Source organism: Procambarus clarkii, chromosome 51 (genome assembly GCF_040958095.1).
Source record: "Procambarus clarkii isolate CNS0578487 chromosome 51, FALCON_Pclarkii_2.0, whole genome shotgun sequence".
Taxonomy (NCBI): Eukaryota; Metazoa; Arthropoda; class Malacostraca; order Decapoda; family Cambaridae; genus Procambarus; species Procambarus clarkii.
Genome location: NC_091200.1, coordinates 26,581,289 through 26,593,174, shown reverse-complemented (window position 1 = coordinate 26,593,174; position 11,886 = coordinate 26,581,289).

The following is an 11,886-nucleotide window of genomic DNA, read 5'->3' as shown; positions in this document are numbered from 1 at the left end:
TATATATATATGCAAACAAGCCTGAATGGTCCCCAGGACTATATGCAACTGAAAACTCACACCCCAGAAGTGACTCGAACCCATACTGCCAGGAGCAACGCAACTGTTGTGAACAGGACACCTTAATCCACTCGACCATCACGACCGGTCTAAGAAGGTGATAGCCGAAGCTATTTGAACCACCCCCCCTGCCGGCACTCGGATGATAATCTTGGGCATATTATTTTATATATATATATATATATATATATATATATATATATATATATATATATATATATATATATATATATATATATATATATATATATATATATATATATATATATATATATATATATATATATATATATATATATATATATATATGACAATGTCAGACCACGGAGGAAAAATGAAACAGGAAATTTCCTTAAGTACTTTCGTATATTAAATACATCTTCAGAAGGTTTAATATACGAAAGTACTTAAGGAAATTTCCTGTTTCATTTTTCCTCCGTGGTCTGACATTGTCACATTCTTAATCACGTGTTTATTTTCGTGATATACACACACATATATATATATATATATATATATATATATATATATATATATATATATATATATATATATATATATATAAATTAAAGTATTCAGTGAGAACCCACAAGGTCTTCTCTGAACACTATTTATTTTCTTCTTCGAGGATGTGGGTCACTTTAATTAAACCAGTGGTGGTACCCCTAAATATATATATATATATATATATATATATATATATATATATATATATATATATATATATATATATATATATATATATATATACATATATATATGTGTGTATATATATATATATATATATATATATATATATATATATATATATATATATATATATATATATATATATATATATATATATATATATATATATATATATATATATATATATATATATATATATATATATATATATTAGATAGAAAGATAAATACATAGATACATAGAAGGCTATAAACAGATAGATGGATGTGTTGAGATGGATAAATAAAAAGATAAGTGGATAGATGCACATAGGAATTAATAGGTTGATATATAGAGGGCTAGTTGCATTGATAAATTGCTAATTAGTTGGATAAATGGAAAGATGGATATGTGAATGGATAGATGTGTAAATTATCAGAAGGTTAAATAGGGGTACATACAAAGATTAATCAAGCGTAGTGGGCGCTGTTTGTCGAGCAGTGTTTGCATCTTGACGTTCTGGTCTTGTTCTTACTCTCATGGTGGGTAGAGTGAATAGTTCTGTAATTTGAGTATTTATGGTAGGTTTTTCTACTTTTATGTGGATTGCTTCAAGAGTTTGTAATTTTCTTACATCTTGGGTTTTGTCTAATAGACAAGTGTTGTTATTCAACATTTCTCTTGTTAGGGTGATGTCATGGGCTTATGTCATGTGATTTCTGGGGACAACGGATTGAAGATGACAGGTCAAACGCCTCGTCAGCTTGGTCGACGTCATACCTATGCACTTAGATTGAAGGTTATATCCTTCATGGGGGCAGGTGTACATGTATACAACGTTTGACTACTGTAAAGGGTTTTCTGTCGGCTTCGGGCTGTTTTTGATAAGGAGGTCGGTAATCTTCTTGGTTTTGTAGAATATTATCAGGTTTATGTTTTGGTTAGGAGTAATACTTTTTACACCTCTACAGATTATTTCTTTCATTATTCTTTCTTCTTTTTTATGTTCACTGTGCTTGGTTGATTTGTAATATAATTTTATTGGAGATATTGTGGTTTCTGTTCTAGGTTCAGGATTATACCATCGGTCCAAGTGTCTTCTTATAGCAGCGTTTATTTCCGCGTTGCTATATCCGTTGTTCACCAATACCTGCGTTATTATTTCAAACTCTCTACTCACGTTGCTCCATTCGGCTCAGTGGGTAAGCGCTCGACGAATATAACCATTGAGAACACTGCCTTTGTATCTTCGGGGGCACTCACTTTTACCGTTCAGACATAATCCTATGTTGGTAGGCTTAGTATATACGATGGTGCTTAAAGAGGTTCCTGTTTTTGTTATAGTACATCCAAGAATGGCAGACTGTTATTTTCACTATTTTCATGTGTAAATCGGAGTACTGACTCTCTAGATGGCTTTTTAGATCAATTAGTTCGTCTGAGTCTGTTACTATGACGAATATGTCATCTACATAACAGCAGTATATAATTGGTTTTTGTCTGCTACTGAAGACTGTCTTCGATGGTTCCCATATAAAAATTTGCGAATAACACTCCTAAGGGGGGGGAGCCCATTGCTACTCCGTCTATTTGAAGATACATGTCTCCTTGCGGACTGGTGAAAGGGGCTTCCTTTGTACATGCCTCGAGAAGACTCTTCAAAGACTCTGTGGCTCGGGTATGTCTAATTTGGGGGTGCTCTCGTCTCTGTATACTCGGTCCAGTATCATTTCTATTGTTGTGTCGACTGGGACGTTGGTAAATAGGGATTCGACGCCCAGGGAAGCAATGATTCCATCGGGCTGGGTAGATTTAATTAATTCTAGGAAATCTGCTGATGATTGTAGACTATAGTTGCTTGGAGTGTATGCGGTTAGGAGTTCATTAAGTCTTTATGCCAGGTGATAGGTTGGAGTTGGTATTTGGATCATTATGATGATGATTTGGATGATTTTTTGCCTGTCACAAAATTAAAAATGAAAGTAAAAAAAAAGTTAAACTGCAAGTTGTCTTCACTGTGAGGTTAACTGTAGGAGAAAACATACAGAACAAAAATTTAAAAATACTTTACTCTAATAGAAATCTTACTTTAAACAAATTAGAAAATAAAAATGTTATTAAACTTGGCTTTATACAGAGTGCAAATTAAACAAGATAAACAGACAATTAAATTTATGTTACATTAATACTAGAAAATATGGTGCAGGAATACTGTGAGTCAAACTGAATAGCTCTGTTACCTCACCAGGGTATGTCAACAGGTCTACTCAGCAAGAGCACTCAGGAGTAATCTAACTCGTAGTAGGCTAGGCAGGCCTATTTATACAAAATGACGGCCGGGCAGATGGCGCTGGTGACTTCTTTAATTATTATCGGACTCTTAAACGGCTTGTTTCGGGTGCCGTGAGCTCCCGGGGCGTCGCCAGGTGCGAGGTGGGGTGACAGTCAGTGGTGAAGGGGGGAGACTGGTATACTGTCTAGACGTTTGCAAGTAGTTGCTGTTCTTGTGGCTGTAGTACTTGAATATATAGACGGGATATGGGTAGAATAGGTGATGATGGAGCAGGCCGAATCTTTACTAGAGATTTTACTGTGACAATATATATATATATATATATATATATATATATATATATATATATATATATATATATATATATATATATATATATATATATATATATATATATATATATATATATATATATGACAATGTCAGACCACGGAGGAAAAATGAAACAGGAAATTTCCTTAAGTACTTTCGTATATTAAATACATCTTCAGAAGGTGAAAGTACCTTCTTTTAATATACGAAAGTACTTAAGGAAATTTCCTGTTTCATTTTTCCTCCGTGGACTGACATTGTCACATTCTTAATCCCGTGTTTATTTTCGTGATATACACACATACATATATATATATATATATATATATATATATATATATATATATATATATATATATATATATATATATATATATATATATATATATATATATATATATATATATATATATATATATATATATATATATATATATATATATATATATAAATTAATAATAAGCTTTAACAGGGTGTAAGATCACGAGAAGGTGTAAGAAACACGGTGGCAGATGTGATGAACGGTACTCAGCAGGTGAACGTGAGGTCAAGAAAGGTTGTGAGGGCTCCTCCAGCTGCAGATGCTGCGCGCCGCACAAGACCAGTGAGTGTACTGTGCATGCTTTCTTTATCCTTAACATTATAGTATTGATATTACTTCATATTAGATGGTGTTCTTCAACTGTTTTTGTTGAGTATAAATGTTAACTTAATGTGATAGGCAAAACTGATGAGCTCAAACTGACATGTTTAGTCAACTGAAGGCAGTTTGCATCATTCTATTCTTCTTACATTTCAGCAGTGTTTTACATTATGCGATATATTATTTATATATTATTACACATTTCACAATATTTTATTTGTTTTAAGTTTAATTATACCAAAAATTCCAACATACAGTCAAACAATATTTTTATAGACCATAAAATATTTGTTATAATATCGCAAGGGTAATATGTGCATGTTTTAGTTTGTTTTTATGTCCTTTAATTATGCTCAGTTTTGCATGCAACTGATGATCTTGGCGACGAAGTCAGTTGTTCAGGTTGTGGGGCTAAATTAGTTCTTATGTGCAGCAAGTCTCTGTATTTGTACAATAAACTCTTATTTAATGCTCGTTTGCCAAGAAAATATTTAATTTTTTTAATTTAAAGTTTAATGTCAATGTAATATTTATTAAAATGCGGCTTTATTAAAAATATGCTGAAACATTTTTGTCTGTTAGAATTAATTATTTGTTAAAATAAAATATGAAGCTCTTTGTGTCTACGATGTAAGTTAACTAGAAACATAAAAACGAATGGAACTACAGTTCTATTAGTCTTTAGCAAATGAATAATCACTAATAAAGCCTTGATGATATTTAAGCAGATATTACTCGACTGCTACATAACTAATGTCGTACAAAAGATATGTACAGAACTTTCAAAGCATCATTGCAATACTGTATTTATAATAAGACACCCTATTCGTTGTCATCCAAAACATAATTTAAATAAATGCTGTTGATTTTCCTTGAGTACAAGTACACGAGATGTGCACTAATCTCTTGTAAGTAAGTGCAATTTAAGTAGACTTTATAAGACCCCAAATGTTTGCAATAAATGAAATATATTCTTGTAGAGTGCAAAACCAAGAAAAAGTGCAAGAAACAGAAGGGAACCTGCAAGTCTAAGTGTGGCCGAGAAGAGCAAGAGATTAAGAAGGGTTGCAGTGGCAGCAAATGTCGGTGTTGTGCCGCCCACCATAACAGTACGTGTTGAGTGGCTCATCATATATTAGTTGTCACCTCATGTGCCACAATTATAAACATATTATTATTAAATATTATTCGTATTTTACCATAACTGCAATATCTAGTGTTTATTACCAAGTCGCAAGACACGTCATTAATAATAATAACTGAAACATTGGAATATGAACTCGGCAATAGTTGATGATATAGCAACGATGTGTATCTGGGCTGGTTGGTAGTTTATAAGTCAGTATATGTATGTTATCGATGTGTAGTTCCCAAGACGGTGAACTACACATCGTTTAGTAGTTCATACTAATGAACTATTTGAATGACAGCACATACTTTAATGCTCTAACCTTCTTAACAAACACGATCTGACTTAGCTTTGCCCATGTTGGTCATTCCTACTCCTTTTTTTATTCGTACCGTTCCTCCAATTCTTACCTTCTTTTTTCTTACACTCACTATATTTGTCATTCATCATATTCATACATCCATCATATTCATATATTCATCATATTCTTACCTTATTCTTACATTATTCTTATCTTACCTTATTCTTACATTATTCTTATCTTACCTTATTCTTACATTATTCTTATCTTACCTTATTCTTACATTATTCTTATCTTACCTTATTCTTACATTATTCTTATCTTACCTTATTCTTACATTATTCTTATCTTACCTTATTCTTACATTATTCTTATCTTACCTTATTCTTACATTATTCTTATCTTACCTTATTCTTACATTATTCTTATCTTACCTTATTCTTACATTATTCTTATCTTACCTTATTCTTACCTTTATCTTAATCTTACCTTTATCTTATTCCTACCTTTCTCCTACCTGCTCCTAACCTCACTCTCACCTTATATTTGCTTATTCCTTCCTCTCTTCCTACAAGTGTCCAGCAGTTGGAAAACCTTATAAATACTGTCAATCAGTATCCTCCCACACGATTGCTGTCACATAATAATGACTGACGATTAAAATGGGACGTAGTATAGTATGGTAGTATATAGAACGTAGTATATCCTTTCATGAATAAAGATCACATTCACTCCAAATAAATCTTCCACATACGGGGTATTCATGCCCGTGCCACCTCTTGGGTAGCTAACGCTTTATCGATCATCACCGAAATGTCGTCGTTGCTTCACTTTCCTGATGTGTGGATTGGTCATCATAGTAGTTACATAGTTGAAGGTTAATAATGTGTAGCTTGCTTGGTAGTTCCAAAGATGTACAAAATATGTAGCCTACTTGGTAGTTCCAAATATGTTAATAATGTGTACCTTTCTTGATAGTTTCGAAGATCTTAATAATATGTAGCTAGTTCCAAAGATGGTAATAAGTTCCAAATATGTTAATAATGTGTAGCTAACTTGGTAGTTTAAAGGATGTTAATAATATGTAGCTAGCTTGGTAGTTCGAAAGATGTAAATAAAGGTGTAGATAGCTTGGAAGTTTCATAGATGTTAATAATGTGCAGCTAGCATGATAGCTCCAAAGATGTTAATAATGTGTAGCTAGCATGGTAGCTCCAAATATGTTAATAATGTGTAGCTTGCTCGGTAGTTCCAAAGATATTTATCATGTGTAGCTAGCTCGGTAGTTCGAAAGATGTTATTAATATGTAGCTAGCTTGGTAGTTCGAAAGATGTTATTAATATGTAGCTAGCTTGGTAGTTCGAAAGATGTTATTAATATGTAGCTAGTTTGGTAGTTCGAAAGATGTTTTTAATGTGGAGCTACCTTAGTAGTTCCAAAGATGTTAATAATGTGCAGCTACCTTGGTAGTTCCAAAGAGGGTGTATGTTAATAATGTGCAGTTTCAAAGAAGGTTTAGTGTATAATTGGACTGGTAGTTCCAGAGAAGGTGAATGTTGGCAATGTTGATCAAAAGCAGGTGAATGTTAGCAATGTTAACTTGGTAGTTCAAAGGAAGGTGTGTGTTAATGGCGTCTAGTTAGCAGAGTAGTTCTTAATTTGATGTCTTCAGAGCAACAATGTATAGCTATTTAGATAGAGCTTTTTGTGCCAAAGATAGGGGGAACAGATTAAGGGTTTGCTATCAGGGAGCAGGAATTTGGGATATAGTAAACAATATGAATGATATTATGGCTGGAAATGGGAACAACCCCATTATATGTATCAGTGTTAGTGGAAAGGATGTAGGACGAGTTATGAGTGAGGCACTTATTCAGAAGTTTTAGGTAGCCATAGAATTAGGAGCAGTAGAGGAATCCCGGCCACATGTGGCATTCTTCCAAGAAAGGCAGCTGGAAATGTATGGTTGTCGAGGGCACTTGGTGTCAAATGCCGACTGGACAAATATTGTAAATCAAATGCAATATCCTTCATTGATAACTGGGAACACTTCTATGGAAGGAATAACATGTACGCTCGGGATAGGGGTGCATTTATCCTGGGCTGGGGTTGTTGTTGTTGCCAACTCGTCGGAGCCTGTAGGTGGAGGGGGTTTGTTTGGGTTTAAACTGTTAATAGAGAGTGGTATGGAAATTGATATGGAGAAAGGCGGCAATAAAATTATGTGTTGGAGGGGAAAAAATGGCAAAATTAACAGGGAAAGAGAAGGCCCTCAAAATAACAGTACACTTAATGTATATTACACGAACAGTGGGAGTCTAAGAAACAAAATAAACGATTTAAATGCTCTTGTCTGCACAGAAACAATAGATATTATTGCACTTATCGAAACATAGATGAGTGTAGAAAACAGAGAACTATTAGCTGAATATCAACTAAACGTATGTAAACTATTTTACACAGACAGATATATTAGACAAGGAGAGGGAGTAGCCATATATGTTAGAGAAAATTTTAAATGTAGTCTCCAAGAGGGAATCAAAACTGAGCCACACACAGAATCTATCTGGCTAGAATTAAACGAAAAAAAAAATAATCTTATAACAGGAGTTATATACAGACCATCAATCTTAGACACAATGGAAGCAAAGTATGTATGGGATGAAATATCTAGAGCATCTAGGGGCAAACAGTATTTCTGTCATGGGTGACTTTAATTTTAGTGGAATAAACTGGAATAACAGAACAGGGAATAATGAAGCAGAAGATTTTCTGTAATTTATTGACTGTTGCTTTCTTAAGCAATACATTAAGGAACCAACGCGGGAAAATAATATTTTAGACTTATTGATAACTAACATGGAAACACAAATTAATGAAATCGAAATAATGAGTGAGCTAATGATGTGATCACAAAGAAATTAAATTTGACATAGAATGGAATTGATTTGTAGGGGAATATTCTGTTAAAGTGCCAGATTTTCGAAAAGCAGAGTTTAACGATCTAAGAAATTGTTTGGGTGAAATAATTGGAAAGTCCTGGGCATTGGGGGTGGGCTGGTCTTGGAGCGAGACGTGAACCCAGTGATGGGTGAGGTAAAAAGGGATTTCAATGTGAATTAAAATTTAGCTTATTTTAAAAATATACTAAGCAAAGCACAAGAACGTAGTTGACCATACAAATTGAAGAGATCGAATAATAATGACCCAAAATGGATAACAAAGGATCTGAAGAATCTTATAGGTAGAAAGAGAACTTGATACAAAAGGATTAAGAATGGGAAGTAAGTTTAGAATAAGAATTCGTCCAACTGGTTAGAAATGTTAAAAAAGAGAAAAGAAGGGCAAAAAAGAAACTATGAAGTTCCCATAGTTCGCTTTGCAAGCAAAGACAAATCTTAAAGTTCTTTTTAAGTTATATCGAACAAAGATTAGGGAAAGGGTAGGTCCATTAAAAACTGAGACAGGTCAGATAACTGATAATGACAAAGAGATGTGTAGTATTTTTAATAAATATTTTATCTCTGTATTTACTAAAGTAGAACTGAACATTATGCCTTCAGCCGAACCAGTCTATATAGGTGGGGAAGAGGACAGGTTGACTAGTTTAGCAGTTAACAGGGAGGATGTTTTTAAACAAATAGTGAAACTCATGCCAAACAAATTTCCAGGGCCAGCCGAAGTGTTTTCCAGGGATGCTTAACAAATGCAAAGAGGAGCTTTGCAAGCCATTGTCTACCATATTAAATAAATCATTAAATCACTCTGCCTAAGTCAGGCAAAGTGCCAGAGTCATGGAAGGTAGCTAATGTGGTACCAATTTTTAAGAAAAGAGATAGATCACTAGCGTCAAACTATAGGGCCAATTACCTTTAGATCTATTGTGTGAAAGTGAATTGAATAGATAATTGCAAATACCATTCGTCTTCCCCCTTGAAAAACATAGTTTGATAAATGATTCACAACATGGTTTTACTGATGGCCGTTTATGTTTAACAAATTTGCTATCATTTTATTCCAGCATAGTTGAGGCAGTTGATAGAAGTAAGATATGTGATGTTAAGTACCTTGACTTTAGCAAAGCTTTTGACAAAGTGCCACATGAAAGACTGATTAAAAAGTTAGATGCTCAATGCATTTGTGATACTTTATTAAGTTGGATTAGGGCATGGCTATACCAAAGGATACAAAGAGTAAGTATAAATGGGGTTAAGTCAGAGTGGGAAGGTGTTGTACGTGGAGTGCCTCAAGGCTCTGTCCAGGGACCTCTGCTATTAATAATATATATAAATGATTTAGATTTAGGTTTGAGCAGCAATAATTGCAAATTTGCCGATGATACAAAAATTGGGAGGGAAATAAACATGGAAAAAGTCTCTCTATCACTTCAAGACGATCTAAATAGGTGTTTGAAATGGTCAAAAGATTGACAGATGCAGTTTAATGCTGACAAATGTAAGGTTCTGAGGCTAGGTAATGATGATATATTTACAAGACACGAGCTAGAGGGTGTTGAGATGGCGAAGTGAGATTGCGAAAGGGATCTGAAAGTTATGATTAGTAAGAATTTAAAACCAAAAAATCAATGCACAAATGTTCGTCATACGGCAAATAGGACACTGGGATTTATTAATCGAAGCATTACTAATAAGTCACCTGGTGTTGTTCTTCAGCTATATCTTGCTCTGGTTAGTCTCTATTAAGATTATGTTGTTCAGTTTTGGTCGCCGTACTAAAGAATGGATATAAATTCACTAGAACCCGTCCAGTGTAGGATGACAAAGTTAATCCCGCAAATCAGAAACCTGTCATATGAAGAAAGATTGACAAAGCTTATTTTACATTCGCTATAAAGGCAAAGAGTTACAGGTGACATGATAGAAGTGTACAAGTGGATGAATGGATTTTAAAAAGGGGATAGGCGGTAGGCGATTAAAAGTATCAACACAAGACAGAACACGAAACAATGGGTATAAATTGGATAAGTTTAGATTTAGGAAAGAACTGGGTAAATACTGGTTCGGTAACAGAGTTGTTGATTTGTGGAACCAATTACTACGTAACGTGGTGGAAGTGGAGTCCCTTGATTGTTTCGAGCGTGGGTTGGACATGTATGTGAGTGGAATTGGGTGATTATTAATTAGCTACCTCGTATGGGCCAATAGGCTTTCTGCAGTTACCATTATTCTTATGTTCTTATAACACGCAGAAATCACAATAGCGTGATACATCAAATGAACGAACCCTCATCACGACCCTTGTGGGCCGTGATGAGGGTTCGAACCTTGCATGGGGGAATTGTGTTAAACCCTGGTTTGTGTCTCGGAGAGACTGCAGGATCCGTGTGAGAGCAGTTGCACTACCGGTTTCAATTCTTTTACCATATCGTGGCACAGTCTATTAAGGCCCGTCTGGGATCGTCTAGGACGTAGGTTCGAACCCTCATCACGGCCCTTGTGGATCTGTTATGTTCTTATGTGGTGGAAGTGAGGTCCCCTGGTTGTTTCAAGCCTGAGTTTGACATGTATATGAGTGGGATTGGGTGGTTATAGATAGGAGCTGCCTTGACAAACATGTCCTTATGTTCTTATAGTTTACTGGCTATTGGCATCTGGGTAGCTGGGACATCTAATCATGCACACGATACATATTTTAGTTTAATTTGTATTAGACTTGCCTCTCTCGTACTCGGCTTTAATAGTTGCTAATTTATAGGATCAATTTTGATTTATAAAAATTAATAATTTTCGCAATGATAGTTGCATAAAATGAACGTATATTCTTCGATCATTTTCTTGTGAGATTCGATATTCTGAAAAGTTAAGATGATTGAACAGAGTGTTGGCGGTCTGAGCGGTGCGAGGAGAGCCGGGGAGTGTGCAAGTCTGCGTGTAAGGGAGAGGAGCGTGAGGTGGCTGGAGGCTGTGGTGGCCGGGGCTGCAGGTGCTGCACCAGACACCATCCAACCTGTCCTCACACCGCTGCCTGTCCAGGCCTCTGTACACACAAGACGGACTGTCGTGTACCTCTCACCTACTACCATTGCTCCGGAGACGATTGTATCTGCTGTCAAAGTAAGTATCCAACAAAACACAAGTTTTATTGCATCCTAATGTTACACACCCAAGAACTTTGTGGCTCACTGAAAATATTGTTTAATAATTGAAAATATGCAAATAACTATTTACAGATAAGCCTAAATAAAGAAAAATATCAGGTTATGTACTTACCTAAAACTGCTTGACAATCATAAAATAAGTGACTTGACTAACGAGCAAATATATATACAAAACTACGTTGGCAATATAGTAATAGAAAGAGCATAAGAAATTACTAGGAAAATTGTCTGCCATGATCAGGAAGAGGGAATGTAGAACAAATAGTTTCAGGGAGACAGATTACAGTGACGACTAGCTAGAAAGATTGAATTGTGTTCATGTCAGTGATGATCTTGAAACATTAAAATCCAAAGTTAACG